Genomic DNA, 20,454 nt, shown 5'->3' with positions numbered 1-20,454 from the left:
CGACCTCTAGAATTATAAGATAATAAACATGTGCTGTTTTAAGTCACTAAATTTGTGGAAATTTGTTCCAGCAGCATTAGAAACTTAATGGACCATTTACCTAATCAAGGTCCCTTGAGCAGAGATTACACAAACTCCAGGAACTTTTTCTGAGACATTTCCTTCGTCCCTGATGATCCTGACCTTCGGCTGCTTGGTTTGGAGCTGGTTCCCCCTAGCCATCCTTATCAGAGCCTTCACTGAGCCACCTTCCAGATCACCCAGGAAGTGGTTTTGAAAAAGGAAGAGAGCTGGTTGCTGAGATCCCAGCAGGATCTTGAAGAATGAAGTCTGATCCCCAGATCCGCCCTTATTCCAGCCCTTCAGGGCTATGAAGTCAGAGCTTTCTCCGTCTCCCTCATTGTCCTTCCTCTGCCTTCCTTCCTTTTTCTTCTCTTCCCTTCTTTCCTCCCTTTCTTTCACTCACATATAGCTATCTACAGACGTACCTAATATATGCTACATGTAGCTAGAGGCAAGGGAATACAAAAATGAAGAAATAATCCTCAATCCTTATCCAAAGAGCTCATTAAAGACAACCATCCATCCAGAGCAGCGCTTTTTACACTTTAGGGCCCATTAACCATAGCAATAAATGCATTTTTATATCATAGTCTAAAACACACACACACAAACTGAAGTAAAATTTTACAAAATAATACCCTTAACAAAGGAGATGTACTCTATTTTCTATTCTTTTTTTAAACAAAAATTGGGCTGTAGCTGCTTTACAGTGTTGTGTTAGCCTCTGCCACATAACGAAGTGGATCAGCTTTATGCGTAAATACACCCCCTCCCTGAGCCTCCCTCCCACTCCCCATCCCACTCGTCTCGGTCATCACAGAGCACCGAGCTAAGCTCCCTGTGCTATACGGTAGCTTCCCACTGGGTGGCTTTTTTCCATATGGTCGTGTATATATGACGATCCCAACCTCCCAATGCACCCCACCCCCTCTTCCCTTCCATCTCCGCACGTCTGTTCTCTACTTCTGCATCTCTATTCCTGCCTTGCGAATAGGGTCATCTGTACCATCTTCTGTTCTATTCTATTCCATTCTTAATTCTGACCAGCAACCTATTAAATTGATTTCATGACCCAGTTTGGGATTCCACCTCTCAGCTGGAAAAGCATGACCCAGAAGTCTTGATACCAGTATCCAGGTGCCCTGTATCCAGACCCAGGCAAGGCAGCCTCAGGAAACTCCTCCAGGCCTCCACCCCAGCCCACTCCCCTCCCTGCCCACCACTGCCCACCCCACTCGGGCGGGATGACTCAGACCCCCATCTGGATCCCAGTCATCGAACTGTGGCCGTCACCCACCTCTCCCCGCCTGCACACACAATCTCGTCACCCCTGAAGGGAGGAAGTAAAGGTCCTGGGTGTGGGAAACTGTGACTCACTGTTCCTGTCACCCAGGTACACGACCATGAACGTCACTCTAGCGCAATCGAAGCGAGGGGCAGGAACAATGACGAACAACAGCGCCAGCGCTGGGCGTGGAGACCTCAGACTGCCGAGACCCAAGGGCGTCAAGACCCATCAAGGCCAGGGGATGGGACGTGACGCAGGGAGAAACACTGTAGGGTTTGCCAGAACCCCGAATGACGGAAGGTGTGCTATGGTTAACTTCCAGCGCCAGCGGAAAGGCACCAGTGAACACGCCACAGGTCCGGTCTCGGTCCACATCCTCCCAGGCCTGAGCTGAAGGCGGCAGGAAAAAGAAGGGGCCCCTCCCCGGTGCTCCCCCACTGGGTGCCCGCCAGCCCGAAGCTTCAGGGTGCCCGCTGCAAAGAGCAGCTGGGAAAGTCCCCCACCCTTTTTACGTAAGAGGGCCTGATATGCATAGAGTTCTTTTTTTTTTTAGTGGAAAATTTCACCCTCAATTACTTGTCATTCCACCTAATGACACATGCTAAGCTTATCTTTTCGCAGGCTAATTTTAGATGGATACCAGTTCACAGATCACTGGTTTAGAAAACACTACCCTGCTCTGCAAAGCCAGCCCCCTCTCCTGGGTAGATTCCCATGACAGGAGAGCTGGCCAGGCCCGGCACTCCAGAGGGTGGGAGCAGTCCCCATCCTAACCCACTGCAGACGAATCCCCAGTCCTGCCCCTCCCTCAGCTCCAGACCCACAGATCCAGGGCGTTCTCCTCCCCTCAGGTGCCCTCCAGGCCCCTCCAACCCAGCAGGCCCACAGCTCTGTGTCCGTCACATCACACCGAAAAAAAGAGAGCGTGGTGCAACGCCCAGCACACCGAAGCCAGACCGCCCATGATCACTGGGTGAGTGTCCGAACCGAATTCACCCCCTTTTCTCTCAAACCTACTCCTCTTTGTGAAATCCCCATCTCAGTGCGTGGCATCATCAAATCACAAAAGAAGTGACCTCAGGGCACCCTAGACATCCCTTTCCTGACCCCCATCTCTGCCTGAATTCAGTGGACGAGTGGTAGAGGATTTATCTCCAAAATACCTCCCATGTCGGTCCCTCCTTCCCAGCCCAGAACCACCACCTGACGCTCAGCTCTCGTCATCAGAACTTGAACCAGCATGAGGGCCTTCTCCCGACCTCCGAGCCCCTGGTCTGGACAGCTGGGACTCACCGCGCCAGACACCTCGAGACCTGATTCTGTCTGGCTCTCTACTGGGTGGGAATCCAGTCTGAGACAAGCTCAGAAAGATGGTGGAAGCTGTTCAAGAGAAGACCCCGGGGTGGGGGGCGGAGTGGTAAAACTTACAGCAGAGGGAACAGGTGTCCAAGGGCCCGAACTCTAGAAGAGGCTCAGCATTGCCTGGAAACACAGGTGGGAAAGGGGCCTCTTCAGAGCATGAAAGGCAGCAGAGTGACGCAACCGGGTCAGAATTTTTCAAATCGCTCAGTAAAAATGCTTCAGTAAAGAAGATTCAGTTCAGTTGCTCAGTCACGTCCGACTCTTCGCAACCCCATGGACCGCAGCACGCCAGGCCTCCCTGTCCATCACCAACTCCCGGAGTTTACTCAAACTCAGGTCCGTGGAGTCAGTGATGCCATCCAGCCATCTCATCCTCTGTGGTCCCCTTCTCCTTCTGCCTTCAATCTTTCCCAGCATCGGTAATGAAGAAATGATAGATAATTTCCTAACATGATAAAATACAGCTATCTTGACCTGAAAGTCAGCAGCTAGCATGGGAACACTAACAGCATTTCACTACTCAGGAATGAGACAGAATGTCCACTATCATTGGTTTCTGAGGAGCTGGCCAACACACCTGAGTGAGAGAAAGAAATCAGAGATTTAAAGATTGGGGGGAAAGAGATAAGATTATCACTATGTGCATGTGATATTCTGGTATAGCTCAAAACCCCAAAAGAATCCACTAAGAAACTATGCTAAACATAAGATAGTTCAGTAAAAGCAAAACGTGTTTGTATACAATGATCAGTTTGAAGAGGTATTGGAAGCACAGGCCTCCGTTTATAATAGGAACAAAAGAGGGAAATTCTTAAGAATAAATATAACAAGATTGGACAAGATCTATATGAAGAGAATTTAAATTAACCTGGAAGACACAAAAGAAGACAAAAAGTCTATTCCTAGACCGAAAGATTCAGCAACATAACTATGTTGATTCTTCCTAAATTAATCTAGAAATGTAGAATGCAATCCCAATAAAAATAATGGTTTCTTTCTTTAAAATTAGAACAATGTGATTTTGGAGTTTATATGAAAAGATCTCTCTGGCCAGTGTGTGCTATGTGCTCAGCCGCTCACTTGTATCCAACGCTTTGCGACCCCGTGGACTGTAGCCCACCAGGCTCCTCTGTCCACGGGATTCTCCAGGCAAGAATACTGGAGTGGGCTGCCATTTCCTCCTCCAGGGGATCTTCCTGACCCAGGGATCAAACCCACGTCTCCTGCATCTCCTGCATTGGCAGGCAGATTCTTTACCACTGCGCCACCTGGGAAGCCGTCTGGCTAGTGTGGCTAGACCTTAAAGAGTGAAGTGGAGGGTGTGGGTGGGGTGACAGGGGTGGGTGGGGGGTGGACGGGGGTGAGCTAGATGGCACTTGTAGTGGTCCCAGCGAGAGCTGCAGAGAGCTGGGCCTGGGCCCGTGGAATGCAGAGAAGGCGTGTATCTGGGAGATATTTATCAGCACTTGGTGAAATTCACAGGACATAGTGATCGATTGGACATGGGAGGTACAAGAGAGATGGCCAATGATGACTCCTGATTTGGGGTTTGTATGTTTAATAATTAACCAAATCTCTTACAAATGTACCACCTCTTCACTAAAATCACTGTTTGTGGCGGTATTTCTGGGCCTCAGGCCTAGAACAGACTTAACAAGGCCCCGCAGAAAGGCTTTGTAACTGGTTGTTTGTCCACAGTAAAGTGAAGCACTAATTTTGTTTTCTGACTCTGTTAATTAGGCGTTCGGCGTAGATCATGAGTGGACAGAGTGGTTTCAGCCTCAGAAAACCTGCTGATCTTGTTTGTTCTCTGTCTGCCTTTTTTCCCCTTGTAATTCAAAATTGTGCTGGGGGAAAAAAAAAATAGGGCAGTGATTATGCTCGAGTTTGACCTCATCAGACTCAATGTTTACTTTCGCTGGGGCTGTACACCATCACCACCAGACCGCTACTCTTTCTGCTTAATAAATAATAAGTCCTTAATCTTCAACAAAAATCTTCATTTCCACTGTCTGTCATTATATCAGCAGCAGTCTGCCTTGACAGTTTGCTTTTTCCCCCTGTTCATAACTCTTTCCAACACATTTTCAAACAGAACAATGTGAGTTTAAATATATCACACAGTGGTTGCCTCTCAAACATCTACGGAAATCATTTCCGTGAATGTGCTGCTTGATAGGAAGGAGGATTGTATTTGTTTCCAGCACAAGGCATGTGTCTGTCAAAACGCAGGTGAAAGAAGCCAGTGCCTTGGAGGAGACAAGTTCAAACCCAGCTGACCTCGAAGGTCAGCCAGGTCGGCTTGCTTCCGAGTAGACATAGGACTCTGACGGGGTGTCTAGGCCGGTGCTCTGAAACCTGACCTGAACGCAGATCACTGGGGGCGCTTAGTAAGTGCAGATTCTGAGTCTACAGCTCAGGGTGGGGGCTGGGATTCTGGCATGTCTAAGGAGCCCTGAGTTGATGCCTTCCTGCAAATCCCAAGATGGCACTTGAAGCACCTAGAGTTTAGCCAGGTTCAGCAACTTAGAAGCTGTATTTCTCAAAAGTTAACCTCCCCTGGCAGTCAATGGTTAAGACTCTGACCTTGCAATGCAAGGGGCACCGGTTAGACCCTTGGTCAGAGAACTAGGATCCCAAATGCCTTGAGGCCAAAAAAAAAACCAATTTTTTTTTTAACCTTTAAGGAAAAAAAGTTAACCTGCTGATTGGAAGTCATTCTCCCAATTTACATAATGGAGACTTTACCACTCTCCTATGTCAAAGAACCTCAGATATAACAAGTGAACGCTTTAAAGTCTTTTCAGACTTCCACCAATATCTACAAGTCAGAATACTCCATCCCAGTCTAACCTAGATGTTGTATTTGCTAAAAAGAATCATACTCAGGAAATCCTGCAATACTCAGCAAAGCCTCACCCACTTGAATTAAAGAGAGGCTTCAATTTAGTATTTTAAAAATACAATCAGACTTCTTACTTTCAATTTCAAGGGGTAAACAAATTTCAGGAGTTGGAAAAACAGTTTGCTCTTTTAAATATTTCATATTATCTCCCTCTGGATCATATTTGTCCTATTTCATTTATAATCTACGAAAAAGTAAAATGTCTCAGCCTTTCCAGGTGTTGTATGAATTATCACAAATTCTAAATAAAAGGAAATAGAAATTCAAAAGTGCTCCTGCATATAAAATAAAAAGACTCTAACACATAAATATCAGTGTCAGTTCCTTCATTAGAAACCTGTCCATTGGCTTCATTTTACCCGTTTTTGAGGTGGCAAAACTCAGGCCTATTGTCACAGGAGAGATGACTAGAATCCAAGGTCAATACTATTTTCACGACCTTATTAAGCTAAGGAATGCCGATGGCATTAAATTCTACCCACTCAAGTACCAGTTGTCTTGAGGGAAGGTATGTGTGTCTCTTGACAAACAGTCTCACAGTCTGGTTTGTCTGGCCTTGAGAAACAGAAACATTTCCTTATCAACTGAAAAGAGGAATGCATAAGAAAGGAAATCAACTGCTTTTTAAAAAGAGGGAAGTGAAATAACTGAAACGCATATATTTAAGCTGATTTTTTGCTTTTTTCTGAAAACTACACGGATCCTTACTCCTGCATACAAAAGGCCACCAGGGTAGTCAGATTATGAAAGAGTCACTCTATTTCACAAAGAAATGTGCAAAAGAATAAAAAGGCACAAAATATAAAAATCCAAACTCAAAAAAAAAAGCACAGAACAGGTCTATGCAAATGCCTCACACATACCATCTCTTCCTCCTCCTGGTCACCACACTTTACCATGCCTGCTCTGACAATGGGGGCGGAGGTGGGGGAGTAGTGCTTAAAAACATGAGACATCTTTAAAAATCATTAAATAAAAATAGACCACACAGTATGCTCAAATAATAATGACCCATGAGAAGTTTTTAATTAACTTGGGTTTTATTAAGACTAGTAACCTTCCACTACTGAACACCTTCCCACCATATAATCAGAGCTAATTGCTTCCCTTGGTAACACTACACCAGAGGCTGAGTTTACCTTCACAGGAGTGAACTGGTCTCCTGCTATTCACTTAAATCTGGGAAGGGTGGGATGGAGGTGCAAAATCCAGAAGTGGAGATGCAGGTTTGTTTTTTCTTTTTTTAAAAATAAATCCTGGAACATTCATTAGACGGGTATGGGAAACGTCTAGCAAAGAAAAAAGAGTTTGCATCTCTTCTCCAACAGTAACACTTGGACAGATGTCCACATTCATCTTAACGACACGGAGAGTTTTCTGACATTCTGCCTTCAACCCACCCTCCTCTGCTACTGTGATCCCCTTAATTAAGATCGCTGAGCTAACAGCATCCTGAGAAATGTCTCCAGCTGCCTGAAAAGTGGCTTTTCCCACCAGGCTGCAGTATGGCCCGTTGAAAAGGGCTCTGTACTGAGAACCAGATGCCTGGGTTCAAGTTACTCCTCCACCTCATCCATTTTCTCACCTGCACAGTGGAGATAAATTACCCCCCATCTGGGGAGCTGCTAAAAGGCTCTCCTGAAACCTAGAAGGGGTTCAGTAAATGCTGAATGAATGCATGAGTTTTCGGGTGAGATAATTATGCATAACACAACCCAAATGTGAGTTATTATTTTTCTTTTTTTAACACTTTTCTATCAAGCTCTCAAAGCTCATAATATTCCAATAATGCACAATCTATTGAGCAGGCAGTGTGCTGGTACCTTGGTTTATAGACTTCTAGACTCCAAGTTCTTTGTAAAAAGTCTTCTTCTCTTCCAAGCTCCACAATCCCAGCAACACTGATTGATTGATACTAGAATTGAAGGTGCTTGAACATTATACTTTTGTCAAAACCCATACCATACTTCCACACAAAGAATGAACCCTAATATAAACTATGGACTTCAGTTAATGTATCAATATAGGTTGATCAGGTGATCGATCATAATAAATGCACTGCACTAACATCATCATAGACCAAAGATTTGAGGGACAACCCAAGAGGAAGAAGCCAGAAAATTTAAGCTCCTTTTTGCCCATCTGGGGAGCCCATAGCTCATGAACTGCGAGCCCTATTTCAAGTCTTTGGTCCCACAAGATGGGCTACAAGCCCTTGAGAGCATTTTAAATTGAGTACAAGGATGGCATCCTAGAATTTCAGAGTTCAATCACTCCGACTCTTCAATAGTCCAGTGCAGTGAACTAATCACTAAAGTGCCCTCACTAGCCCCTCTGGCACCCCCCACCCCACCACACTCCCTATTCAATTCAGGGCTCTTATCTCAGAGCACACACATGTAGGGCTCCGACTGACAGGGCGACAAATACCTGGTGAATTATTCAAAACGGCTGTCTTTGAAGAACCCACTAACATGTTTCTGGAATACTGACTGGAGATGGAGAGAGGGGAGGAGGGCAGGACGCGTGGAGGAGTCTGTTTTTCATTGTGCCTTAAAAAGGCACTCCAAGTCGTGGGGTATTTCATCTACCAATAATTTAAAGGCCTCTTTCTGCCCCTGAAGTACGAACAAGTCTTGTCCACCCATGTGTCCAATCCTACAGTTTTTAACCTGTCATTTCCCCCCACTGCTTTTGCCATCCTTTCTAAAGGGCCCACACACCTGACAATGAACAGTTAAATAAAAACATGTCATGTTTCCTAGACACGCTCCAAAAAGCCAAGTTCAACACTCTCAGCTCCATAGATCACTTCCTGAACAACTGCCAAACCCTGATTTATGCCTACAGAAGTATAAATTGGGACCACATCTTCCTAAAGCAGTTTAGGAAATTTTTAAATTTAGCATTAAAATTGCTAACCCGGTAATCCCACTTGTGGGACTTTATCTTTTTAACGAGTATAAAAGTTGACCTTTCAGCATGCATTTCCCTCAGAAGTTGGTGAGAGGTATGATTGGGTAATGGGACCAGCTGGGGCTTCCCAGGTGGTGCAGGGGTAAAGAATCCGCTTGCCACAGGAGGAGATGCAAGAGAGGCAGGTTCGATCCCTGGGTTCAGAAGACCCCCTGGAGTAGGAAATGGTAATACCGGCTCCAGTAGTCTTGCCTGGGAAATTCGAAGGACAGAGGAGTCTACCGGGCTATAGTCCATGGGGTTGCAAAGAGTCAGACATGACTGAGTGATCTTCTAGGAAAGGCTTCCTCATCCGGGGAAGAACACGCTGGAAGCAGTGGTCTCACCACTTTACATCAGTTCAACTCATCATTTTCTGTAACAGTTAACATCCTTTTATTCAGTCCCAAAGATAAAGTCACATATAAGTGCCACTGTGTATGTACAAGAATGCTTACTGCAGCCTAGTTAACAACAGCCTTAAAAACTTGAAAACCTAGAAGTCCTTTCTGGCTGAGTAAATTATAGTCCATCTCTACTATAGGATGCTATGCAGACCCTAGAAAGAGAGAGGGGCTATATATATGGCGATAGGGAAAGATACCCAAGATATGTGATGAGCTGACCAAAACCATTTGCAAAAAAAAAAAAAAAAGAATTTGCATAGTGAACATATATATGCATAACTCTGCCCATAGAATATTCCCCGCAAGAATACTGGAGTGGGTAGTCATTTCCTTCTCTGGGCAATCTTCCTGACCTAGGGATCAAACCCCAGTATCCCACACTGCAGGCAGATTCTTTACCATCTGATCCACCTGGGAAGCCCCCATACATATATACACATACGCGTACATGCTTTTACGGCAACCCACTCCAGTGTTCTTGCCTGGAGATTCCCGTGGATGGAGGACCCTGGTGGGCTGCTGTCTATGGGGTCTCACAGAGTCAGACACGACTGAATCGACTTAGCAGCAGCAGCACACACATGCACACACATACATGTGCATTTCTGGAGGGACACTATAAAACTACTAAGAGTTACAAATAGGGAGAAGCACCAAAGAGCAGGTGGACTAGTTTTCATTTGATAGCCTCTAGACTATTTGAATTTTTTAATGTAGTAAGTTCTAATCATAATTTCTTAAATCAAGATGAAAAGTGCTTTCATGAAGGCCAAAGGACTCAGACAATCCACAGAAACTCACATGGAAAATATACATATAAAAAAACAGTGCCTAGAAGTTCATCCACGTAAGACTTTATGTATGCATTCTAAGGTTAGCCACAAGAAAGTGGTCATTTTTTTAGCCCTTTTCACTCCCTGTCCTCAAAAACTTTATCATCTTTCTAGCTACGTGCTGTCAGTATGAATCGGGGAACAAGCTAATTTTCACCTTGCCTACGCAGAACAAAACTTAAAAGACACAGTCCAAATGCACACAAAGTCCAAAATCAAATAAAACTTCTACCAATGATCCACACCACTGTTACCCTCCGAGAAACTAGAGCTGCCTATAATACTTTAAGAATAATTTTAAGATAATCCAGGTTTCACGTGGCTTTCCAGATTCACTCTTAGCACCCGGCTTATCTACTGGGCATTTATAAACTACCTTCACTTGGCACAGATACCCATTTTGAATTATGCTCCAGTGGGGTTATTAAAAAGAAACACAGAGGCTTAACTCCCCACCAAAAAGACTGGCCCTGTCCCAACACGCAGTAACATTCAGGAGGGCTGTGGTCCCCACTGTGCAGGAAGCTTTTTCATCAACCCCAGGAGAATTCCCCTCCTCCTCTGACTCTCTCTGAGGCCTTTCCTGGGGGTCACCTTCCCCAGGAGCCCCTCCCCAGCCCCACCCCTAGCTGAGCTCTCTCTAGTTCTGCACTGTTCCTGTGTCTGCACCGCACGCCCCTCCTCCACTATGCCCCCCGACCCCCCACCCACCCACCCCCACACTGCTCCACTGGGGGCCGGGCCTCCTTCTGTTCCCCAGGGTGTCCCCAGGACCCCACTTGTGCCTGGCATTTTGCAGACACAAATCCGCGATGAGATTCTGAGCCCAGCCCCCACAAAACCAGGTGTTTTTTTAAAAGATAATTTTATCTACGTATTTACCACTGAGCCGCCAGGGAAGCCCCCAGATGACTTTGGAGGAGCTCCTTGGTGACTGAGCTAGGGTGTCCTACGTGCCAAACGGAAGTCAGCATATATTGTTCATAGTTGGTCTCCAGGGTGGTGGCAGCCATACTAAAGGCAATAATGAAGATAAAAACGGCTGCCCGGTGAATAAATTGATCTGAAGAGCCTTGTTATCTTGCACAGCTGGGCTCAACTATCCCACTTCAGCCAGCGGTTCCATCACATCAACACGAAGTTCAGTCTGAAGATTTCTTAAACAGACAGTCCTGGCCACGTGAAGGTAACTCTGACTCACTGTCCGTCTACACGGAATGCCAAACACGTGGATGTCTGAGAGCTCTAGTCTCAGCCCTCCAAAGCAGTGTGTCTTCAACAGTGTTTGGCTTCTCTTTCATCGGTTTTACACTGAAAATCCTGGCTGGCAAGAACTTCTCTCTAGCCTTCATCGAAGAATTGTGCTCCAGCCTCAAAGAAACTCATTCAAAAGCTGAAGGACATCTTTTCCTTCAACCCCTCCCTTTTCCTATCACATCACCCCCCACCTAAGTGAAATTATTTAATGTCTGCCTGCAATGCAGGAGACACAGGAAATGCAGGTTCCATCCCTGGATTGGGAAGATCCCCTGGAGGAGAGCATGGCAACCCATTCCAGTATTCTTGCCTGGAGAATCTCATGGACAGAGGAGCCTGGTGAGCTACAGTTCATAGGGTCCCAAAGAGTCATACACACTGAGGCGACTGAAGCACGCATGCTACATAGGATTTTTAGGAATAGAAGGAACAGTCCTTGAGAACTCCATGCAGGTGCTTCTAGATCAATTATTTCCACAGTGGAGAAGAGGCAGGCAGAGCTGTACCCGATATGCAAGTGTGACCTACTTTACAGCTTTATATAGGTTCACCGTATAAAGAGCTGACCTGCCTCCTCGCTGTACCTTTGAGGGATCCAAGAAAAATAAACAGTTTGGAAACATTGAAAATGTGTGCCTGATTATATGCAAAGGAAAAAAAAAATCTCCTAAGGAAACAAGGCTTGTTTGAATATTACAGACGGGAAGAGGAACTGCAGAGTGAAAAGAACTAGCAAACTGCACACTTTTTTTAAAAACTACAATGTCATCTGCTTTGAGAAGCCCTGCACTCAAGGCTTCATCTCCCGAGACCCAGGGCTGCCAACTGTCCCGGCTCGTCATCGGAATCACCAAGGGACTGAACACGTTGTCTTTGCTATTTTTTCAGGTTAGAAAATTATACCTCCCTTGGAGGTCTTCTGACCACCAACCTCTAATCCATCTTTCTAATGCCTTTCAGGATTTTACAAAATAGACGTCAGATTTCTGACAAGTTCTTTTCTGATAAGCTTTTCTCCCATGAAGCACATCCTACCTGTTCTATAAAAGCCCGAATATGACCCAGTTACCACTCTTTATTCAATAAGCAGGGCTTACCCTGATAGCTCAGTTCGTTAAAAAAAAAAAAAAGCCTGCCTGCAATGCAGGAGACCCTGCAGGTTCGATTCCTGGGTCAGGAAGATCCCCTGGAGAAGAGATAGGCTACCCACCCCAGTATTCATTGCAGGGATCTGTTCATTCTTTATTTACCACTCTCCTTCTGTTCCCGCCTCTATAAATTCATCTAAGTCGTGGGTTTTTTAATACTTTCCTATCTTTTGCAAGGTTCTTTGATAAACTGGCAATAAAGACAGTATCAATAATTTATCTTGACAACAGTGGAGGCCATTCAGTCATTTTTCCAGAAGAAGGCAAAGCCCAGAGAGGTGAAGGGAGCTGGCCGTGGGCACACGGGTGGTAGCATCAGGGCCAGCGCTGGAACCCAGCACTGTCTCTGTGAACCTCTTATGGTTTCATACCATCAAGTGTCTACGATCGCTTTAGATTTTATTCTTAGAGAAACAAGCTCAACACTCCACATTCCCTGCCCAGCGCCTGACGTCCCAACTTATGAAGCAATCTTTTCCTTTATCTTCTTATTAAAGTATAGTTGATTTACAATGTTGTGCTAATTTTCTGCTATACAGAAGTGACTCAGTTATACACCCACATATACATATTCTCTTTCATGTTCCTTCCCGTTATGATTTATCACAGGAGACTGAATATGGTTGCCTGTGCTCTAGAGTACCTTGCGCTTATCCATTCTAAACGGGATAGTTTGCACCTACTAACCCCCAACTCCGGCTCCATCCCTCCCCTCCCTCCTCCCTCCTGGCAACCACACGTCTGTTCCCCATGTCTCAGCCTGTTTCTGTCTAGCAGCAACGCGGGTGCAACTAGAGATGATCACCCTCCCTTTTGAAAGAAGAACAAGAAGCACAGCTCGAACTTCTGTGGCGTGAAGAAGCCCAGGTCTTTGGTTCCTGGAAATGGATGGGCTGTTCAAGGTGGCTGGAAGTTTCTGTCCCAGGTGTTGACTTTTCCTCACCTGGTCAAGTCAGCCCAGACAAACAAGAGAACTGGATCAGTTTCCACTAAGAAGACCCTTGCCCAAAGCATGTAGGGTTGGCTAGCTGCCTCTCTGCAGAACCTGCAGGGAATTCAGTCACCACAGAAGCTTCCAGCAGGTGTGAGGGCCATTCAGCCACGGCCCTGGGTTCATTTAAAGTGACCCTCGCCCCCACCCCTACCGCCTAAACCAGGCTGGTGGGCAACTGAGTTAAAAAAAACATTGAGTGAAAATGGATGTCTTTAGCATGTTTCTGCTGTCTGCTCTGGTCAGTCTGAAATGGTCCACCACATTTTTCTTTTTTTTCTTTCCTGCCCCCCCATCCCTTCCTTGGTGAACACTATTAGCATTTAGTACTAAAGGGATAGCTGTAGAGTTTAATTTTGTCTACCGCATCATCGCTGATGTTAAAAGCTACAGGAAATACTGCCCCAAAAGCACAGGAGAATTTCCTCATAGGTAGTTGGGTCTAGGTACTAAATGTGAAACACTGTTATCATCATTCAGGCTAACGTCCAAGGTCAGCGTGCCGGGTCAGGGAGGCACAAGAGAACGTCATGGGGATTTTAGAGTAAACCTCTGGCCACTGCCAGTTCCACGTTTAGAATCTGTCTTCCTCCAAGTCTCCTCTCTCTGACCACACAGAGAGGTGTCCCTCTTCCCGAGACCAAGCTCTCCACCTAGGCTTTGACCCTGCCCAGCCCTGCCCTCTTGGGGAACCCCGCACTGCCAAGTAAACCGACCCTTCCTCTGAGAGTTAATTGGGTTCCTGTAAATGTACTTCAGTCTCTACTGTTAGAACAACAAGAAGAAAAAGCCTGTCGGCCTCATCCCCCTTTTAGTTGCTGTTTTTGTTGTTTAGTTGCTCAGTTGCATCCGACTCTTCTTGCAACCTCATGGACTGTAGCTTGCCAGGTTCCTCCAAACATGGGGTTTTTCTGGCAAGAATATTGGGAGTGGCCATTTCCTTCTCTAGGGGATCTTCCCGACCCAGGGATCGAACCTCTGTCTCCTGCGTTGGCAGATGGGTTCTCTACCACGGAGCCACCAGGAAAGCCCATTTCCAGCTGCCAACCTCCTGCTAGTCTTCCCTTCATGGCCAAACTTCTAAAGAGCTGGTTGCTCCCTGCCTCCTACTAACTCCTCAGGCCACTCCAGTCTGGACCATCTGTCCATCACAACAACCCTTGTGAAGGTCACCTCCATGCTACACAAGGTGGCGGTCCTTTTCAGCACGGCATTCAATTCTGCTGACCACCCCCTCTTCAAAACACTCTCCTCTCCCGCGCCTGTCCCACGCCAGCCCCTCCTTATCCTCCGCCTCCCTCTCTGCCTTCTCAGTATCTGTGACATCCTCCCCAGCTCGACCTCCCAAATCCCAGGGGGCCTCGCCCTCATTTTAAACTTTCTCCCTACATACATCACCACCTGCGAGACACAGGGGACTCACAGGTTAGACAAGAGCATCCCAAGCTCAACAAGTCCAAACGCTCTCTCTCCATCTCTCGCCCTGTCCCCCCACCCCTCCCTATGCACCCAATGCTGCAAAGCAGGAACCTGGGCGTCATTCACGACCCCCACCCCCACATCCAATCTAAGCACAGCCCACCCTCCCTTCTCCAAGGGGCCCTCACCCCTCGCCATCTCCTCTGCCCCACCTGGTCCACGCCCCACCAGGTTTTCCTCCACAGCCTTCTAACTCTCTCCCCGTCCCCCTCCTGCTGCTCTCAGCAACTCCCACACTCAGACCAGAGTCATCATCGCAAAGTGCCCCAAGGAGAGCTGCCCGCTCCCCAACTTTCCTAGCTAACTCCTCCAGATTCTTCAGACCTCAGCTCCCCGGGGAAGCCTGCCCTGGCCTGGTTCCCTCTCCCTAGCCCCCTTCCCGACAGGTTAGACAGCCCCATGGCACTCTCCTGACACTGTATGCTTGGCTTTTGTCGGAGTTCATCACGGCGCTAGTGTTACATTTTTTCCTGTGTTTTTGTTAATATCTTTGCCCTTTCCATGGCAGCCTTAAGAAGGGAGTGTCATGGACTAAGGAGAGCCCCAGCTGCTGCCCTTGGACATCCGTCTCGGGGTGCACATGCTGGGGCCACGGCTCCCAGGGACCGCCCCAATCAGTGACTGACAGCAGAGGAAATACTAAGACACACTGTTTCCTGGGAGACCTGGGATCCCCCGTCTTCTGATTTTGACTCAAAGACTCTCCAGCAGCTTTGCCAAACCTCTCTAGACCACACAGGATGCTTCTATACAAGTTTCTCTCCTTGTCGCCTTCACTGGGGTCAGACCTGCAGGTCCAAAGACTCTCCCACGTTTCTGGCTTCTTCCCTGTTTCCCGCCCCCACCCCCCATTAGGGCATTTCTCCTAATAAAATCCGATCCTTTTGCCCTTCTCCAAGGATGCAGACTAACACAATCCTCGAACGAGAAGCCCCGTGAGTGTAAGGACCTTGCCTGTTTCAGTTGCTAGTTAATTTCCGATGTCTCATGCAATAACTGGAGAGGGAAATGGCAACCCACTCCAGTGTTCTTGCCTTGAGAATCCTATGGACAGAGAAGTCCATGGGGTTGCAAAGAGTCGGACACAGCTGAGCAACTAACACGTGCAATAACACATATTGCATACATAAAACACATATATGTGGGAGTTCCTAGAATACAAGCATCCAAAATCTCCTGTTGACTTTATACCCTTGACTTAGCCCCATATGTATCTACGTAAAACACTGAGCAAACTTCCAAGGCAGTCACTGAGTCAGGGCAAGTTCCGCCATCACCTGGAGTGGAACCCAACCCAGCTGTCACATGGCACTGGGAACGGTGCATGAATCTCTATCGACAGTAGAGAAGTGCAGAAAGAAACGCGTCGGGAAACCTTCACAGAGTCTTCCACTCTCTGGAACTCCTTCGCCTTTCCTGAGGGCAAGGAATACAATGGCGTCTAACAGACAGAAAATTTATAACCCACAGTGAGTGGACTGTCCATAAGAAACCACCACTGGTGGAACCCAGAATTCAGGCACATTTCTGGAGGAAGAAAAGAACGATTTGTGGGTAGGGAAGAATTCTGAGGTTCCATGGAGATGTGCTTTAGCTAGAAAAAGACATTTGACAAAATGCAGTGTAGAAGGCGCTCCAACACCCACACATCCTTCCCACTAAGTATTGAATGTGAGAAGTTTTTGGCTGCCTTCTGACTTTAAAGAAATGCTCCAAAAGAGAGATACCTTAAGAAGAATTTTTTTAAAACATTATTCTGCAAGAACATTGTCTGTTTCAGGTAATTTTAAAGCTATGAAATAAGAACTCTCCCTCCTCAGGCCAAGTGTCTGAGGCAGTGACTTCACACCACTACCTACTGGTAACACTGAATTAGAGAAACTGTAGCTGCAAGCACCCTTGTCAATCCTAAAGGAACTCGAATACTCATTGAAAGGACTGAGGCTGAAGCTCCAATAATTTGGCCACCTTATGTGAAGAGCTGACTCATTGGAAAGGACCCTGATGCTGGGAAAGACGGAGGGCAGGAGAAGGGGGTGACAGAGGTTGAGATGGTTGGATGGCATCACTGACTCAATGGACGTGAGTTTGAGCAAGCTCCGGGAGATAGTGAAGGACAGGGAAGCCTGGCATGCTGCAGTCCATGGGGTTGCAGTCAGTCAGACAGGACTTAGTGACTTAACAACAACAAAGCACCCATGAGACACAGGTGATGGGATATGAAGGGGAGGGTGTCCATCCACGAGCTCTCTGCACACAGATCTTTGGCAGCTTTTCATCTCTGTATTTTAGAGAGGTGTCTCCCAGGTGTTAGATGTCGTGAGGACAAAGTCCTGGCCTGACGGGCAGAGTTACCTGGCTGCCTCTCCCCCCCTCAGTGGGATCCCATAACCATCACTTCTACAAAGACTTACTGAGTCCCACTCTACACCGGGCACCACCCTTGGCATTTAAACGTTTTCACAGAAGGGGGTTCTCTCCCTCCCTCATGTACTCTCACCCTCACTTCCAAGACTTTATTCCTGAAGCCTCACTTCAATCTGTCGCTCAGAAGTGACAGCTAACCTTCTCACTTTGCTGACAATCCCAAACAGCTAACCCGCTGGTGCTCTAAAGCACATAGGTCTAGAAGCTGTTGTATCTGTAACCTCTGGGGCAAAAAAAAAAAAAAAATCTCATTTTGGTACCTTTTTTCCGAGACCTTCCTTTCCAAGTCTTTATGCTCACTGCTGCTCTCCTTCAAACTGACTCCTAGAGCTTCATGATTCTGCTTGGATTCCAACCTGGGTTATGCATCGGACTTTCCCCTCGCAGGTGACCTTGTTCTTATGACCCTTCATTCTCCAGTTGACCAAAATCACTTAGCTGTATCATCACTTTCACCTGAATTTCGAAGGCAATGATCACTCCAAGCTAAGGCAATTCCCACTGCAAAGTGTATCCCATCAAACAGTCACTGACAACACAGTCAACAAACTTCAGCTCCAAGGCTAATCTTCCTGCCCCCCGTCACTTTCACCCGAATCCACCCATAGCCAGCAAGGGCACACACATCAAACAACAGCAGGCCCTAAACCAGCGGCTGCACATCAGAGGCACCTGGAACGTTCTTAACTTCTTATTTTGAAATAATTATAGACTGAAGAAGTTGTAAAAATAGTGCAGAGTACTCAACCTCTTCATATCTCTTCTTCCTCTTCTTGTTCTCCTAAGCTGCTTCTCTCAGATCATGTTTTCTGTGTAAGAAAGTACCCATCACCTCACCTGCCCCCATAGTGACATCTTCCAGGGCTGAAGGAGGGCGGCTGGCACAGTACTGCCAACTGGACTACAGGCTCCACTCAGACTGCACCGTTTTTGCACGCACTCATTTATTTGGTGTGTCTTTGCATATAATTTTTTTTTTTCTTAAAAATATGGAACGCTTCACGAATTTGCGTGTCATCCTTGCGCAGGGGCCATGCTAATCTTCTCTGTATCGTTCCAATTTTAGTATATGTGCTGCCGAAGCGAGCACCTTTGCATATAATTTTATGACACTTTATCACTTGTATAGCTATACCAAGATACAGAACTGTCCTGGCAAGACAAGGAAACCCCTCCTGTGGCCTGTCACCGTCACTGCCTCCTGCCCCATCCGTAACCCCCAGCCTGTTCACCTCTACAGTCCTGTCACTGCAAGAACGCTGTGTAAATGGCATCATACAGTATAGACAACCTCCTGAGACTTTGGAAATAATTCTTCTACTTACTGATAGCTTTTAATAAATAACATCTCCTGAGTTTTATCGCGGCTCTCACTTACATCAACCCAAGCCCTAGGATACTGATTCACTAGGTCCAGGGCAAGAGGCAAAAGACAGCATTTAAAAAGCTTCCCATATACACACTACTACATATAAAATTGGAGGAGGAAATGGCAACCCACTCCAGTAGTCTTGCCTGGAGAAGTCCATGGACAGAAGAGCCTAGAGGGCCACAGTCCATGGAGTCACAAAGAATTGGATGCGCCTGAGTAACTAACATATATATATATATAATAGAAAACTAATAAAGACCTACTGTATGGCACAAGGAACTCCATTCAATACTCTGTAATGATCTATATGGGAAAAGAATCTAAAAAAGAGCATATCTATGTATGTGCATGCGTGCTAACTCACTTCAGTTGTGTTTGACTCTGTGGACTGTGCCCCACCAGGCTTCTGTCTCCTACATATAACTAAATCACTTTGTTGTATGCCTGAAACTAACATAACACTGTAAATCAACTATACTCCAATAAAAATTAATTTCTAAAAAAGAACAATCTCTGCTTACATTCCCATGGTCAAAACAAGTCTTAAGTTCTGACTTTGGAGGTGTCAAAAAGTATAATCCTCTCCCAGGAGGGAAAACAGACTTTTGGTAAATAAAAATGAAACTAAAATAAAAATAAAAATAAAAATGAAACTTCACCAGGATTGCCAAGTCAGAATCTAAGAGAAAATAAACATTTAAGTTTCTCCTGGATAAAGACTATCTTTGAAGAAAGCTGAAAAGGCATGGTCAAAAATATAAGTGGAAAATACAGAAGAAAAAAAAAAAGTTTCCCAGGAATTTTTATCAACTGTGGTTCTATGAGCCACTGGCCTGGGCTATTTCTCGCTGCTCATGGTGTTAAAGAAGGAAGGAGTCAAGTACCCTGCTAAAGGCAGGTAACATTTCATCCATCGCTTCCTTCTCCTGCCACACACAGCTCTTCCAAGAGAACTGGACTCATCTGATGGACTACTTCCTTACTCAACTGTTTCTTCAGAGCCTATTCTTTCTAAAGTGAAGTGAAAGTGAAAGTGTCTGACTCTGCGACCCCACTGACTGTTGCCTACCAGGCTCCTCTGTCCATGGGATTCTCCAGGCCAGAATACTGGAGTGGGTTGCCATTTCCTTCTCCAGGGGATCGTCCTGACCCAGGGATCAAACCTGGGTCTCCCACATCGCAGGCAGATTCTTTACCATCTGAGCCACCAGGGAAGCCTTTCTAAGGTGTCTCATAATTGAGTTTGCGATGAGAATTTTTAAAATTATTTTTAGCTCCAAAGTCTGCAAACTTTAATACATAAAATAAATTCTTACTTTTTCACTCAGAAATCATTTTTTTTAATACGCTGTAACAAAACCAGCCAGTTTTACCAGAGAAGTATTCCCCATGCCCGAATAACACTGAAATGACGTGGTACACTCTACCCTTATGCGTTTTCCCACCTTCAGTGGAAAGTGATTACACAATAAGCACGACATATTTCTTGACTGCAGCTTGGCTGACCTTTGGGACCCAGAGGATCCCAAGCCAGAAATAAAAACCAGATGCCATCGGGCTGGGCAGGCTCCCAGCCACAAACAGAAGCCGCTGGGGACGTGCTGACAAGCCAGGCCCGCTCCCAGGAGGCACTGGCCACCTCTTAGGACAGTGGCCAGGCGAGGGGGAGAAAACCTGTCCACCAGGAGGTCACCACACCCTTAGAGGCATTAGGAACCACAGAGAAACACTCTCCTAGGATGATGGGGCCAGTGAAGAGAAAGAGGAAACAGCAAGCTGAGGGTAATTCATTTGCTCGACCACTTCCGTGGATTCTGGAGTCTCCCCACCAGCCAGAGGCGCGGTGTCTTCTGTCACCCGCTGTGTCTAGCGCTGGGCTTGTGTAGCCGCTCCTTTAGCATCCATGGAGGAAGGCATTTACTAAAAGAGTGGCTGGGCCCCCCACGAACTCCTTGGCAGAAGAGAGA

The 20,454-nt window shown here is 46.4% G+C and overlaps 1 protein-coding gene and 1 non-coding gene across 6 annotated transcripts in view; both read right to left on the bottom strand.

Moving 5' to 3' along the window:
- The window catches only part of ZDHHC14 (zinc finger DHHC-type palmitoyltransferase 14), a 277,992-nt gene that overhangs the window by 233,198 nt on the left and 24,340 nt on the right, over positions 1-20,454 (bottom strand). The gene's annotated exons all lie outside the window — the stretch shown is intronic.
- On the bottom strand, positions 18,099-18,205 carry LOC122434234. The gene has a single exon (XR_006267308.1). It is a non-coding gene; the product is annotated as a U6 spliceosomal RNA (small nuclear RNA).

This window comes from Cervus canadensis, chromosome 33 (assembly GCF_019320065.1).
Source record: "Cervus canadensis isolate Bull #8, Minnesota chromosome 33, ASM1932006v1, whole genome shotgun sequence".
In the NCBI taxonomy this organism is placed as follows: Eukaryota; Metazoa; Chordata; class Mammalia; order Artiodactyla; family Cervidae; genus Cervus; species Cervus canadensis.
Note: the sequence above shows the minus strand (reverse complement) of the source record. Positions and strands in the feature narration are given on the sequence as shown.